Genomic DNA, 16,542 nt, shown 5'->3' with positions numbered 1-16,542 from the left:
TGTTTCTCTTATTTAAGGGGTAGGAAAACCTCACGAAATAATGAATGAATACAACCTACGACCTGGGTAGACAGTCAAGTAAGAGCAAGCGCATTCCAGCATTGTGTAATTAGAGCTTTGGGCCAATGTTGCAGACTCACTCAATATAAGAGACTACAAAACCTTTCACCAGCTTGCAAAATCATAAAACCTTTCCCATGTTTAGCAATAGTTAGGCAGAAATGCACCATTTGTCAGAAAGTCAGTAAACTATACAGTGAAGTTATAATTTTCATGACAGTCTAATTTTTCTTAAATTATACTTAAATTTGTTTTATATTCTGCATCTCATCAACTGACAAGGCAACCAAAATCATCTGATGGGTTTTGTGAAAATAAATACGTCTCTATTCCACTTTCCTTTGGTTTGCACATGGGAGATGTATTTGGGTATGAGTGGGGAAAGGAATCATGTTTATTTTGAAAAACCAGCCTATCCACAAAGCAATACCACTTAACACCCACCAGAATGGCTAAATAAATGAGACAGTATCAAGCAAATGTTGCAGAGTCGTTGTGGGACAAATGGAACTCTCACTCACTACTGATGAGACTATAAATTGATACCTCCACTTTGGAAAACACTCAGTAACATATACTAAAATTCAACATATGCACACACCATGGCCCAACAATTCCACTACAAGGTACATATCCTACAGAAATGTATACATGTGCACCAAAAGATATGTACAAGAATATTCTACAGGGACACTATTCATTGTGGCTCAAGACTGAAAACAACCTAGATGTTCATCAACAGTGGAATGGATAAACTATGGTATATACAGTCATACAATGGAATGGAATACTACAGAATGAGAATGAACAAGCTACTGCTATACATTACATGGATGGATCACATAAAAATAAATGTTTAGGGTAAGAAGCGAGACACAAGGGTGTACATGCTGTATGATGCTATGTGCATGTCTTTGAATGTATATTTCAATAAAAATTTACCTAAAATAAAAAAGTAAATAAAAATTTAATAAATAAATAAGCAGCCTTGACGCCTACATGATTTTAATAAAATCCCGTGCTATGTTCCCTCTACCCTAAAATTGCGACAGAACACTTTTTTGAATCTTCTCTCATGCTAATTTAAAATATTTTTATATTAAAACAAAGAAGGCTGTATTAAGGTGACAGAATGCAAGAATCAAATCCTTTTTAGGAGAAAACACTAATTCGAAAAGAATTTTAACAACAAGCCTCTCCCACTCCACCACTACCTTGACCACACTCAGATCTTCACTCCGCTTCCCTCTGCCAAGAGTTCACTCTTCTCTGCCATTTATTTAGTAGCAACATTTGAAAAGTAATGACCTAACCTAGCAGGGTAGTTAGGAGGATTAAAACAAAAAGAGTATGTATATAGTTTTTAGCACTGTGCCTTGCTTAAGCACTCAATAACTAGACAGTATTAATAAATCCCAAATAGGCAAGGGCTATTTCCAATTCATCACTGTAAACACAGAACCCAGCATTTAATAGTTGGTCAATAACTATCTGTGGAGTAAATGAACAATGTGAGCTCAAAACAGAAAAAGAACAAAATAAAAACAAAGCAAAAGCGGGAACGAGGGAAAAATCAAGAAGTTCAAAGGAAAGTCTTAACCTATTTTTGTTATCAAGGTATATGACAAGATTTTAAGTCTCAAACGAAGCAACGCAATCATGTACATATAAAACCATTAAAATAAACAAAAACTGCCTCAGTATTACTTTTCCTCAATATACCTCACAATGCAGAAGTGGGATGTTTTAACTAAAATTGAAACACAGTTCTTTAATACTGAAACTCTTTAAAAATACTTCTGAATGAATTCCTTATGAGGTTGACAGGCATCATAAGTATATCACAGGTTAGTTTCAAGACATCCATCATAACACGTCAATATTCTGACTAAAAATGTAACAGAGATGAAAGGAAAGCAGATTTCAGCTCAACCTTTATATAGTATTATTTTTATGAAAACAAAAATGCAATTTAGATATCAAAATCATCAAGACTGCAATCTCACATTAGTTTTAAAAGACAAATCAATAAAATATTTTAATCTTCATCTTGTGCACAAAATACCAATGAACCATTTGATAAGGCCCCTTTTCCCTCGCTTTTAAGCACTTATATATATCATCTACTTATATATCTTAGATCAGAAATACCATCACTGTTTGGATTAACCAACATTTATACAAAGCACTTTATGTGGAAAGCAGTATTCTAAATGTAAGTATAACTCATTTAGTTCTTAATCCAACTCTTATGAGGTAGGTACTGTTATCATTTCCATTTTATAGATGAAAACACTGAGGCCCACAAGCTAAGTAACTTGTCTAAAGTCACAAAGCTATTAAACAGCAGACTGGATGCACACTCTTAACCTCTATGCTACGATGCCTAGAGAGCTCTGAAGAAAACCAGACTAAATTTATCCTGACCTCGCTTCATGTTGGGAGGTTGGTTATTTTGAGTGATTAAAATGAAGCAGCACTAATGCCACATTTCATTAATTCTAAGACACCCATATTTTTCATATTTTAATCTTCTGAAAAGGATGGCATTTTACAATTGTAATTGACAGTGCTCTCTCTCTTTGGGGTACATAAAATCATGGTGCAGCTGGTAACTGATGGTAAGTACGATTCAAAAACTTATGGTATTATCTATATCTCCTGGGTTAGTGATAAGTAAATGAGATAAAATATCTAAAGTACTTGACACAGTGTCTGGTACAAGTGCTTTACAAAGCATATTTCTTCCCTTTACACTAAAATGATTTATGAGGAAATTCCATGTAAAGGTATCTTTGTACTGTAGTAAGCTGTCAATTTCTCAGGCCATGTTCAAATAAACCTAGTTATACTCTGCTAGGGAAAAAGACTGGTTTCATTATGGAATTTGTTGAAGAATTTTTTGTTAATAAAGGACTTGGGGTGGGGAGAGGCAGACAGACAAAACAACAGTGAAAATAAGACGCCTGAGAAAAGAAAAACTATCAACAGTAAAGTATAAATCAAGATACCCCCAAAACACCAAAAAAATACACTTTGAATGCAATCAGAAATGACCAAATCTGCTTAGTGTGTGTGCCCATGCCCCACTTGAGCTTCTCTAACAAAAAGGAAGAATTAAACTTAACTGCTGTTGAATAACTGCTTAACAACTGTTTAAACTGATCCTAAGTGCTGCCACCAAAAAAATAAATAAAATACAATTCATTTAAGTATTTGGTAGCTTTGTGTGTTGATACTCCCCTTGACAATTTCAAGATGAATTTATATTCAATATAATTTTTGTGTTTTTGTTTTTGTCTTATAGGATAAAAACAACTTACCTTTCAAGAGAATTTCCCAGCAAAACACCAAAGCTTGTAACCAAATTACAACTGAAAAAAATGCCTTGAGACAATTGTACTCTTTACCTTAAAAATCACTTAATTACTTGAAGGGGTCGGGGAGAAGTGCAAATGCATTTTGCACAAGAAAAAACTGTTATGTTTGCTTCAGAAAGCATACCCAGACAGGAAACAATGGTATCTTCTTTGTTAACACATCTCAAATAACACTTAAAAAGCATCATACTACTTTTCAGCTACACTACAACCTTTGAGATCTTGCATTACCTAATATGAGAATGAAACGCCTCATTTTTGTTTTTAATTGTGATTTCTAATTATTTTTATTCCTATAGCTAATAAAGGATGAAAGCAAATACAACCCTAAAGGAGTTTGTGCGTGTGGGGGGATATTTTCTAAGTACATTCATATTGCACAAATGAATTATTTCCATCATACTTGAGCTTCAGGTGTATAAATAACCTATTTCAACCACGGTTTGAGGTAATGCAATTTTATAGTTGTAGATAAAAAATTTTTTAATCTATCTTTTACCTATGTAAAGTTCTGTTTCACATAGTTATATAATGCAATTCAGACTATAATGCTAATAATTATTCTGTCCTCCCTTAGAACATGTAGGCAAGTCTGAAGAATATCAGAGGAGCTCTACTTATGCATATAAGTAAAAGGCCTGGAAAAGTGTGCCCGTAAGAACCATAATAATATATGAAAAGCATACAGTTGTTACGCAAGAATTTAGTAAGATTTAAAAAACTAAAAACCAGTGAGAAGGCAAGAACAAAAGATATTAAAGGCAGTAAGAACTAATAAAAATAAATTTTAAAAGTTATAAATTTTCTTAATACAATAATGTAAGGAAGACTGTCTTAGCAGATCAGAATAACACAACATTTCTACAATAACTCAAGAAGGTATTTCAGAAGCAAGTTTTGATAGAGCCCACTCCACTCTTACTTTAAAGCAGATATCTTCTAGAATCTTAATTTACTGTGTTTTTAAAATTCATTTTAACATCATTTTCCCTTCTAACACTCTTTTCTATGAGACTTTGATCTTGTCAATAAAGGTTTTGCCAACTACAGTATTCTTCAAAAAGTAATCCCTGCAGATGAACTGTGTTCTACCACGGTGCAAGAGAAAAGTCCAGGGATGTTTAGACAACTACCTAAAATAGCATTTAAGGTATCAGGGGACTGTTCTTATTCTACTGAGCCCAAAAGCACCATCACTGACCACATGCCTGAGGTTTAGTAGTAAACTCTTAGCAATCCTTACCAAGGCCTCCATTTTCAACTGCCTAAATTTGAGACAAAGTTATATGTATAAAATTTCTCCCACAAAAAAAATGACTGAAGTGTATCAAAATATTTCAGTTATGCTATTAGTTACTTAGAAATTCTGTAAGTATAGGCATAATATATAAAACATAAAGCTAACTAGCAAAAATGAAACATAACCTTGGACAACAAATACTACAACAAAGACAATCTTTAATTTTTTACGATATTCAGAAGATATCTCCATGTTTCGTGCTACTTGGGTGGTGATGATATTAATTAAAACAGCAAAAAGAGGTAAAAGTTCAAGAGAAAAACTTTTGAATGGCATGGTCAGTCTCTCTAACCTACCACCCATATGCTATAGCCACAATTCCTTGCCTTTGCATGCTTTCAAAATACCTAAAATAATCATTTCTTTAAACTCCTCTACCACTGCATTGCCCTCTCCACCTCCCCATTTGTCTTTCAGAAACACCCTACCCAGCCCAGTGTCATTTTCCTTAGAAAGTCTTCCCTGATGCCCCTTCTCTGCGCTTCCAAGGCGACCTCAATAAATTGCTATGACAGCACTAATCACACTATAATAACAATATTTAATTGTCTATTGCCCCAGCCTCTGAGGTCTAATTGCATTCCTAAAAGTCTAGTATTCAATGCCTGATAAATAGTACTTAAAAAAACATTGTTTGAATATGTTCTGAATGAATGAGTTGTAGAAAAAGAGTCTGAGATGCTTGCTTATAGAATATCCAGATGGTGATAAATAAAAAACATGGGTCTGAGCTCAGAAAGAAGATATGGCTCATGCTATAGATATGATAATTTTATCCTAAATTTAGGATTGCTGCAACTCATCATCAAATAGTTTATGGATGGACTGACTACTGAGAAATATAAAATTTCCTTCGTGTTGCTAGATCCAGTGTGTACTTTTTAGTTCCCAACTTAACTGATTCCTCAGCTTCATTCAACAGTTGATTAGCCACTCCCTCCTTTTTCAAACAGTTCATTGCCCTGGCTTCAGATGCCAAGGAAAATTTCCTCCAACCTCTGGCTACGCCTTCTCAGTCTCCTTTGCTCCATTTCTTTTTTCCCAATGTTTAAATGTTGAAGATTCATACATCCCTTTACCTTCTATGTCCCTTTATCTTCTCTCTCTCTTTAGGCAATCTCACCCCCCACCTCCCACACTAAGACATCAATTATACGCTACATACTGACTCTTCCCAACTGAATTATTCCCCTCCCTAGAAACTAATAAACAAAAAACTGCTCCTCCTGCAGTACTGCCTACGTGAGGCACAAGAACCACTAACTCTGGAAATCAGTCTTCTCCTCTCCCTAAACCACCAAATCTAATCCATCACCAAATCCTATCAATTTTGCTTCCCAAATATTTATCAAATCCAGCTACTTAATCTCTATCCCTGCCATCCTGGACATCCCACTACCTCTTGCCTAAATTACTATAATAGCTGAACTCAATTCTACTCAAAGTGTGGTCTATGGACTAATATTGATCCATGAACTATTGTTACTGGTCTGAGACAAGGCAAATACAGAAACTGAGAGGAAGCACATAGAAATTTTTATAGCAATTTAACACTGCCACAACATCCATTTCATTGTGTGTTACTAAAGTACCAGTATGCGTTAGAAAACAAAACAAAACAGCTGCTTCACCAGATAAGTTTGAGAAGCGGTGGCCTGACTGGTCTCCCTGCATCTATACTTGCCTCTCAATCTGTCCTCCACAGAGCAGCCAAGTGATGTTTTTCAAGCGACAATTAAAGTAACTTATTCAGCAGTTTAACATTCTCCAGTGGCTTCCCATTGCTCTTAGGAGTGAGTACAAAATGCTTAGTAATGACTGACCACTGTGATCTGCTCCAATCTCATTTTGCATCAACCAGCCTCATTTGCCAGGGCCCAGCCGCTACAGGACTTTTCAGGTCCAGAAAGCTGAAATTGTCAATATTACTTGGGTAACTCCAGTTCATCCCTCAGGTTTCAGCCTAAAAGTCATTTCTTCAAAGACGCATTCCCTGAAACATTAGTGGGCTTTCGTTGTTTATGATAATTTCCCTTTGTGGCCATTATCACAACAGCAATTATTATTTTTGTAATTATTTGCTTAGTTTCTTTTATTCCCCAACAGACTTTTGCCTCCACGAATATAGGTACACTCTTTCCATTAACATGTGTCACCAGAGCCTAGCACAGTACCTGGCACAGCTCAGGTGTCAATAAACTTTTGCTAAGTAAATAAATCTAAGTCAGGAAACAAAATGGTGAGCAGGATCACCAAATGCAAATGTCTTCAATATCTAATTATATATAAGACTTGGGAAAAGTCTCTGTACTAGGTCCATTACAAAAGTTAAATCTTTACTTCCCTCAACAACCTAAAGAGATAGGAAAAACTCAGTGTTGATTTAAAAAAAAAATTTTTTTTCAGAAAGGTGAAGAACCTTGTCTCAAGTAACCAACAAGAATTGGGGCTGGGCCCGTGGCATAGTGGTTAAGTTCACGTGCTCTGCTTGAGTGGCCCGGGGTTCACAGGTTTGGACCTGGGCATGGACCTACACACTGCTCATCAAGCCATGCTGTGGTGGTGTCCCATGTACAAAACAGAGGAAAATTGGCACAGGTGTTAGCTCAGCGACACTGTACCTCCAGCAAAAAGAGGAAGACTGGCAACAGATATTAGCTCAGGGCCAATCTTCCTCACCAAAATAATAATAATAATAATAATAATAATAATAATAATAATAATAATAAATAAATAAATAAAGTACCCAACAAGAAACTGGAAGGTCTGGGAGGCAACAAACAGTAATAGACTCTACAACCATATTGCCTGGCTTCACTGCTTACTTAGCTGTGTGATTCTGTGGAAGTTAGTACTCTCTCTGTTTCTCAGGTTCCTCATTTGTGAAATGGAGATACACTAAAGCCTTCTTCAAAGGACTGTTATGAGGTTTAAACAAGTTTATATATATAAGTCATTTGAAACAGTGCCTGGCACAGTGTTTTATAAGTGTTAGCAATTATCATTATCTTTGATATTATCAGTGCTCTCTTATAAAATAATTTTATCTGTTTACTTGCTTATTGTCTATAAGGGCCACACTAAAATTTAAATTACAAAAAAAGCAGTTTGTATTATTAGTCTCTGATGGAGCTTTTCTCAACTAAGGTTCTGTAAAGAATAAAGCCCTACAGAAACTGAATTAAGTGACTATTTCCTCAGTTCCTTCTCTCGATGATGGTACAGCTAAGTCCCATTTTAGGTGCACAGAAGAGGAGTTAACTCACTACATACCTTGGATGCTTGAGAGCATTATGGCTTGATAATCACTGGAACCCTGGTTGAGAAGGGCTGCTCCTGTGTATCCCTAATGCCTGGCATGAAGTAGGGGCTCATTAAATATTTCTGGAAAGAATGAATATTTACAAAACCAAAGGAATAGTGCTTAGCACAGCGTAGATGCTAAATGTCACTTTTATCCTACTCCTTCAAAGTTCCTATAAACTTTAAAAGTCTAATTCTAGGGGAGTCATTTTTCTTGAACCAAGGCTGCCTGTATTATTCAAAGCCAAAAATGCAGAATAGACAATAAGAAAGCCAAGAAACAAAGAAACCAATGTTGGCAGGAACTATGTAGAAATAGCAAGAAATAGAAAATAGGTGGAAGATAGGTAGAATTTGGATATGCAGGGGAAAGAGCAGGGGTTATTCTAGGCCAGGGAAGAGCATAAGCAAAGGCAGTGTCACCCAAAGTTTAGAGTACATTCCACTGGTGACACAAAAAATGATTTTAAGCTATACATGGGCAAACATCTTTATTTTGATAGTTGCATATGCACATATTTTTACATGTAATTAGGACAGCAAATTGTGATTTTAAATTTTTACTATTTATAACAACACTAAAGTAAACAGTACCTATTTGGATCTTTTTTTAAGTGAGTTGTTCAAAAAAATGTATCAAGAAAATAATAATGCACGGGAGGTAAGCAAATATGACAAAAATTGCCAGAGTTTTAAAGAGTAAGTAAAATTTGGGAAACATCATGTCTTGGTCATGTGAATAAACATAACATGTTAAGACAGAAAAGCCCCCAGTCTTCTGAATGAAGCCAAAGCTCTATCTTGAGTAGCAATTCAACATAAATGACAGATGGGCGTGAGAATCTCACCAGTCTTGAGAATTTAACTTGCAGTACTAAAATTCTTATCTGTAAAATCCTCATTTTCCACTATGATAAATCTGCTACATATTTCAACTTCACTTATTCTCAAAACAAAGATAAAATGTTTAAAATTTCAAACAGATATCTGAAATTGGGACTGACCTGCTTGTAGCCCGGTAATCTACCTGAAAATAGGGAGCTAAAACTCTGTACTTTTCACACCAGAAAGAATTAATTTATACAAACAAAACATGAATACAAACACAATTTATTCAAACAAAATATGAATCATCTCTGCACGAAAACGGGTGTTAAACGAAAAAGAGCAAAAAGGTAGCTTTCCACTCTCACCTTCCTCTCTCAAAATTAACCTACTAATAGCCAAACCAAGTCAAGCTAAGAAATGATACCAAAGAACATTTATTGAATGTTTACCATGTGCCAGGCATTGTTGCATTTTACCTGCATTAAGTTATGCAATTATCACCACCATCTTATGAAATGTATCACTCTTTTCATTTTACAGCTGTAAGAATACTGAGACAGAGAGATTAAATAACTTGCCTAAGGCCAGAACTGGTAGATAGCAAGGCAAGGGTTTCGATCCTGGCAGTTCAGCTATAGAGTCTGAACTCTTAACCACTAGGCACCATTTCTCTCAAGAATAACAGGATGATAATTTGAAATATTCCACCTTTCCCATTATGGCAGGAGAGATGTAATTTCCCATGGTATGAAACTTTTATTACTTAAGTTTCCAGTCTAAGAAACAGTGGATTCAGCTGTAAGAAAAACTGGGAAGACGAGTATTATAATGGAACAACCTAGGCCCAGGATTATTCAAATACAGACAAAGCATCAGAAGTCTCAAAAGTATGGCTGAAGGACACTATTCACAGAGAAAGAAACCAAAAGTTGGGATAAGGATTCCTACTAGATCTACTGCTTTGAGGGAGAAAATTCTACTACCTCCTTCCTTTCTGTGTTTCAGTACACAAATACATAGACTCAAGAGGAGGAGGAGTTAGGAGAAAGGACATCAGAAGGAAATAGGGAGAAAGTCAAGACTTGAACCCTGAACCGCAGTTAGTTTGATGTACCCTGGTGAATGCGAGAGAGAATTTACGAGAGGGCAATGTGTGCTTGGAGGTAGGGAGGCTGAGGGCATGACCACCGGGGTGGAGGTAGTGAATAGTCTGGCTCGGCAAACAGAATTCATCCTAAAATGGGCTAACAGGGATGATAATTGCGAGTGTCTATGTTTGGAATGAGGAGGTATGGATGTGGACGCTGCGGGGGAGAGCCGTTTCTCGCTTTCCGCAGTACTCAGGGTGGGAAGAAGTGACAAGGTACAAAGGGGCAGGCACGAAGGTATACAGGTATAAAGGAGGAGGGAGAGAGGAAAAGGAAAAGGGGCGAGCCTTGTGGAGGAAAGTCAGGGGGATCGTGGTAGGCGGAGGCCGGGAAATCAATGGGAGTTGGGGGGGGCATCCCAGGGGAAGTAGAGACTGGCGAAGGGACGACGGTGGGTGGGGCTGAGAGGCGGGGGTGGCAGGCCCCTGAAGAAGGGAAGGCACGCCGCAGGAGCGGGGGTCCCGGACCAAGAGGAAAGGGGGCGCAGGGAGAAGGAGGCCGTCCGCCGCAGGCGAGTCCTGGGGGGGAGGAGCGAGCAAGCGGCCCGGGCTGCGGCGGGGACCCCGGAGGGGGAGGGGCAGGGGGAGGGGGAGGGGCACCTACCCGGACGTGGGGGGCGGCGGCGGCCAGTCTCGGCGGCGGGTTCTCTCCAGCTGAGGCGGGGGGGGGCGCGGCCCCGGGAGCCCGAGGCGGCGGCGGCCGCGGCGGCGGAGGTGATGGCGGCGAGTCCCTGTGGCGGCCGCCTCCGCCGAACCGCATCCCTCCTCCCCGGCCCCCCCTCCTTCCCTATCTCCAGCTCCTAAACTTCTTCCCCGGGATAAACAAACCCGCCGCCAGGGGCGGCCGCCTCTGCTGCTCCCGCCCCCGCGCAGCGTCCCCCCCGCCCCGGGCCCGTCCGGGCTCCGGCTTCCGAGTTGCGACTCCAGCCCCAGCCCCAGCTCGCGAGGGCGCGTGCGCGCGGCGGCGGCGTCGGCTCGCGAGGCTTTTCCTCCCTCCCTCCCGGGCCGGGCACTTCCGGGCCGGAGCGGATCCGCCGCCGGGTTTTGGAAGCAGCTGCGGCCGCTTGCAGCGGGCGCTGGCCTCCCGGCAGGGCGAGCTCCCCATCCCGGGCCCTTCTGGAGAGGACGAGTAGGGACCAAGCTTTGCGGGGGCCACCCCCACCACCCCGCCCTTTGGCCCAACATAAAACTTTCTTTGCGTTAAAAAGCCCACCGATAACGCCTCCTAACTGGTCTGATTCATCTAGCGTGTGAAAGGCGGCCACCGTTTCTGCGCACGATTTCCTTGGGGCTGTACCAGGCTAGAATGCCAAGCTACAACTTTTACTGAGCCCCTGTAGAGAGCCCAGAAGTATATGAAATGCTGAAACAAAAACAGCAGTTTACAGTCTCCAACGAGAAATAAAAACCCGTAGTCCGGGTAGACCAGATGCCACAGTAGAACGGTGGGAGGAGATGAGCGGCAAATGGAAGTCTCAGGCCTAGGAGGGAGGGGCCGCCTAGGGACGGCTCGGGATGCTTGAGACGCGCGGAAGAGCAGGCGGCGTCCCAAGACTGGACGTTGGTCAATAAAGCTATATCTAAGCAAATGTCTGAAAAGATGAGGGGACTACCTTGTGGAGTTTAGAGAAAGAGATAACAGAACTTTCTTCGGCACACCTGTAGGAGAAAGATACTTGATCTAGCTGCCGAGAATATTCTCATTAAAGAGGTTTGAAAGACTAACAATTCAGGCTTTGCCAGAGCAGGCACAAATATCATTGAAGGACCCCAAAGCCTTTCACTTTGAGCATCATTCAGCTGAGTGCTTACCTGGTTTCCCAAGAAAAGGAGAGGCTGGTGGAAGAAAAACATTTATTGTTTCACTATGTGTTGATCACTGTAAGCACACACGTTATCTTTTTTTAATCCTCCCAAACTTCTTTACAACTTCATGGTAGAAATTATTCCCGTCTTACAGATAAAATAAGTGAGGATCAGAAATAATACATAACTCATCCAAGGGTTACTGGAGTTTGAATACTGGGAAAGCAGATCCCCCTCACTTCCAATTAACACTCCATTGGCAATCTTATTCACATATTTAACACACAAAACCTGCGTAGGATACAACCAGCGGCCAAAGATTTTCAGAAAAATGATCAGCATAACCACGGAGTTCAAAGTTGCCTTAGGCCAAGAGTTAAAAAACAGAAATGAAAGTAAGCGTTGGTCTGCTGAGGACTGGTGGGGAGAGGACATATTAGTGCAAAATTTCACGTTCTCCAAACATGAACAAAGAACAGTAAAAGCTATTTGCTATACCCATTGGGGGTCTGTGTTAACTTTATGATATGTGATGGAAACAGTGTATATTACATGTAATTTTTGCCCAAGCCTTTTAGCTATTTCAACCCCTTAATATTATATCACGCCCTCCCACTAATCAATCATTATTAAGCAGTAATAAATGTCATATGCTCAAGGAATCAAATTATAATAAATCCTTCCAGTAGATTTCCAATTGGGAGTTAAGAAATGAATGGTACTTGGTGACCCTTGACATTTAACTGGGTTCTAGTCAGGGAGTGGTTTGATAAACTATCACGAGGATGTCAAATAACTCGTCAGGGTAATCTCGTAGATTCTTTTCCCTGGGCTTGAACTCTGCAGTGTTAGGATATACCATTCTTTTCCTTGCAGTATTCAGTGACTTTATCCACTGATAAAGTAATATTATATAGTAAGAGTAAATACGGCTTGTAAGTAATGCTAATAAAACTGTGATGGTTTGGCAAAGTGAAAAATGGCTCTAATGTCAATCAGCTTGGATTAAAGCTTGGTGCTATATTACCAATCCCCTAAGGAACTACGTTTCTTGGGCCGGCCTGGTGGCACATTGGTGAAGTGCTGGCGACCCGCTGTGACAGCCCAGGCAGGCAGGTTCGGACCCAGGGCGCGCCCTGCCACACCGCTTGTCAAGCCATGCTGTGGTGGTGTCCCATATGAAATAGAGGAAGATGGGCACGATTGTTATCTCAGGGCTAATCTTCCTCACAAAAATAAAACTACATTTCTTGATTTGATTTCCTACTTCCTGGATACCTATTAGAAAACTAGACTATTAGAGTAGGCATTAGTTTATTCATGCCATAAGTGACTTAAAAAATAGAGAAATAAGGAACAGTTTTATCACTGGTGTAGAGCATAGTGTGCTTCCACCGCCATGTATCAGGCTTGCATCACCTAAGGCATTAGCCACTAGGATCATCCAAATCCTTAGACACCAAGAAACTTTATGATAATCATTTTGCTACTTACTGTCAATTTTCTATAGGAAACCATTCAGATTCCTCAATGGATGTGGCTGACTTGGAAGTTCTACTTATAGTAATTAACAGGTAGGCAATTAGTAAAGATCAGAAAAGCCGTTCTTTGAGCTTAATGAGCACAGATAAAGACCAGACTTCCAGGATCTTCTTGACCCAACCCTATGAGGCTCTGCCTGAAGAGCCAACGAAGCAGCCCACTTTGATCTTTTAGTGATCTTTTAGAGTTATTCCTCTTTTCTATATTAAAATTACAGATGCTCCCATTTCATGGCTGGGTATGCACAATGGATTCGCTACTGCCTTCCAGACCACCACCTATCTTGTATCATTTTCCAAGTCTAGTTGTCAAAAACTAAAGCATACAGTGGCAAACAATTCACAAATCCATTATTATTATCTTCTGTTTAGAGGTAAAAAAAAAAAGTAGTAATATGCTTGTTAGCAAACATGGTCTACTTGAATTCTAAGTGATGTACTCTCTGAGTTTCCCTGGACATTTTACTGATACCCCTACCCTTTTTAATGTGGTCCACCAAGCTCTTCTCTCCTAGTGAGCTGTCTTCCCTGTATTTTTCTAACCATTATCCCCTCCTATCTTAAATTTTCTTTAAGAGAACCAAATTCAGCCTTACTTTTGTTTTTGTAAGGAAGATCAGCCCTGAGCTAACATCCATTGCCAATCCTCCTCTTTTTTTTTTTTTTTTTTTTTTTTTGCTGAGGAAGATTGGCCCTGGGCTAACATCCAGGCCCATCTTCCTCTGCTTTATATGGGATGCCGCTACAGCATGGCTTGACAAGCAGTGTGTCTGCACGCCAGGGATCCGAACCTGAGAACCCTGGGCCGCTGAAGTGGAGCGCATGCACTTAACCACTTGCGCCACTGGGCCGTCCCCTGGCCTTACTTCTATAAGCTAACACTTGTGATCAGACATTTAAAATAACATTTAGCTTTTGGAATTTATATGGCAAGAAAAGAACAACTTGTTTGCTAATTATTTTTCACTGCTATAAATATTAGACCTTTTGCCTGGAAGAAAACACTAAAACCCTTGTTTAATAACTTATAAGTTAATCTTACACATAATTTCATTTTCTCTTCCCATGTCTCCATTTCTTTATCTCTGGCTTTTCACCTTGCTTGTGAATTCCTAGTTTTGTAGTACTTTTGCATTATATGATACTCACTTTTTAAGGATCCAAAAACTACAGAACTCTAGCATTATACCTACAGCCCTTGTGTAATGATGCCAGTAGCAAAAAAGGGCCAGTAAGTTGGATGTACTTATCACTCAAAAATCATTAGCAGAAAACTGAGAACAGGGCCCACCCAGAATTCTGAGACCAGGATCATTTTTATTCCTTTGTTTAAGTTCTTCATTGACGCCCTTATTTTCATGTTCCCAGCCACATTATGTCAAATATTTCAGATGCTCCCTTGTTTCAAATTAAATATACATTCATATAGTTAATGTTTTGGTCTTTTGGATAATCTGTCAGGTCTACTACAGAAGAGATGATTTTTGTTGTTTTTATTCTATTATCACGTGAAGAGTAAAGGTTCAGTTGCAAATAGTGGGCACACTATAACGTTTTATAGCCATTCAATTAAATATTAATATCAATCAGGTTTGAAACATTTTTGAGGCTGTTAAGACCCTAGTAATTCCTAGATTCTGGATCAGTAATGCCCGATGAATGAAAAATAGCAGTACTTCTACCTAGGCAATATATCTTGGAAGAATTTTGGTCACCCTACCTGCAAGTCCTCTATTCACAATGAAATAGGAAAAAAACAACAAAAATGATCTCTCCTACAAGATTATCCAAACACCCTACAGCATCCCTCCAGGCGTGCCCTGAGAACTCTCATCCAAGGTCACTCACAGTTGCTGGATATCTTTTTCTGTGCCAGGATCCAGGCGGTTGCTGCTGCCATGATCTGGTAGTCCCTGATGACCTCTCTCCTCTTCAGCTTGGCCAGCTAAGCTCTTTCTCCTCTGCTGGTGCCCTGGCCCTGCCCCTTGTCTGCCCTCGGTAACCTGAGAAGTTGCGGTTGATTCTGGACCCTGGCGATAGTCCCAGAGGAAGCCTAGAGCTCTCCACTGTGCTCTCCAGCCAGAGGTCACCAGCCTCTGCAGCAGCCCCAAATGGCTCTAGAGGTGCAGCTGCGCAGTCTCCTCCTCTTTTATCTCTGCTCAGTCATCACAATGTCTCCGGGTCATGATCTTTGGTCCCCTCCCAGGGAGACACACCCTTCTGCCTATCAAGGCAATTTCCGACTAGAGGAATTTATTTAAACAGCTGGCCTGCAACACCCACTGTGTGGTTCCCTGTCTCTCAGGCTTTCTTCTTCCCAAAAATTGGGATCACTTCACTCCCTTCTGACCCTGACTCAAGAAATGGCAGGTCCATGGCCATTTTCTCTGGACACAGTAAGGGGCCCTGCCTCCAGTGTGCTGTCAGATGACCTCCTGTATCACCCAGACTGAGGCATCCCTCCTCCCAACAGGGAGGCATATAGAATTGGGCCCTGCTCCCAGACCAGCAAGTTAGAAGTCCTAGAGGGCCCATTGGGTGAGCTCCTGTGGAGTTCCCGGGATTGCCCTACAGCCAACCAGGCACTAGCTGAACCCAGGGGCCTTGGAACCTCTGTGCCTCAGTGTTCCTTGACCCACTGATTTTCCACTGCTCTGCCGCCTCAGAAGGACTGAGTTCTCCTGCTCAGTCCTCCCTTCCCTTCTGCTGCCTCCTTGCTTTAGAAACTAAGCCCTGTTGCCAGCTGTTGCCAATTCTGCATTCATACCCCTACACAACACTGAGTGGCCACCTGCCACCAGATGGTTGTCTCTGCTATTCAGAGCCCTTTGCTGCCAGCCTGCCTGCCAGATTGGAAACCCTGGTATGGCCATTTCCAAAATTGGAAACTAGACTGTGCTGTCTCCAGGGACACTGTGCCTGCACCTTCCAGCATCGGTCAAGCCCAACCTCTTTAACTGTCCCAAACACCCTTCCCCCAAGCCTCCCTCCCCTCCTCTTCCCCCACATTTCTGGCCTTGGTGCCTTCCCCTCTTTGCCCGCCCAACCTTGCCCAAGTTTTAGCACACTCTTGACCTTCTCTGCCTGAACTATGCTAGGCTGAAGAAGGGCCAACTCAAGGGCTACATAAACCCTGGATACTCTTAGAGGCCTCATCCCACATTGCATCAAACACTG

The 16,542-nt window shown here is 40.6% G+C and overlaps 1 protein-coding gene across 3 annotated transcripts in view; it reads right to left on the bottom strand.

Annotated features, from left to right (window-relative positions):
• SPOPL (speckle type BTB/POZ protein like) overlaps positions 1 to 15,406 on the bottom strand; it is a 67,927-nt gene extending 52,521 nt beyond the window's left edge. Inside the window, exon 1 of one of the 3 annotated variants that reach the window (XM_087435112.1) lies at positions 15,214 to 15,406. The gene's annotated coding sequence lies outside the window, so the exon portion shown is untranslated. Of the gene's footprint in view, positions 1 to 10,622; positions 10,904 to 15,213 lie in introns of those variants that run through there. The other 2 variants (XM_087435114.1, XM_087435110.1) reach the window with 2 other exon arrangements.
• Between the last annotated feature and the right edge of the window lie 1,136 nt (positions 15,407 to 16,542).

Source organism: Ceratotherium simum, chromosome 9 (assembly GCF_057802395.1).
Source record: "Ceratotherium simum simum isolate JZ-2026a chromosome 9, ASM5780239v1, whole genome shotgun sequence".
Taxonomy (NCBI): domain Eukaryota; kingdom Metazoa; phylum Chordata; class Mammalia; order Perissodactyla; family Rhinocerotidae; genus Ceratotherium; species Ceratotherium simum.
This window is presented reverse-complemented; position numbering and strand designations above follow the sequence as displayed.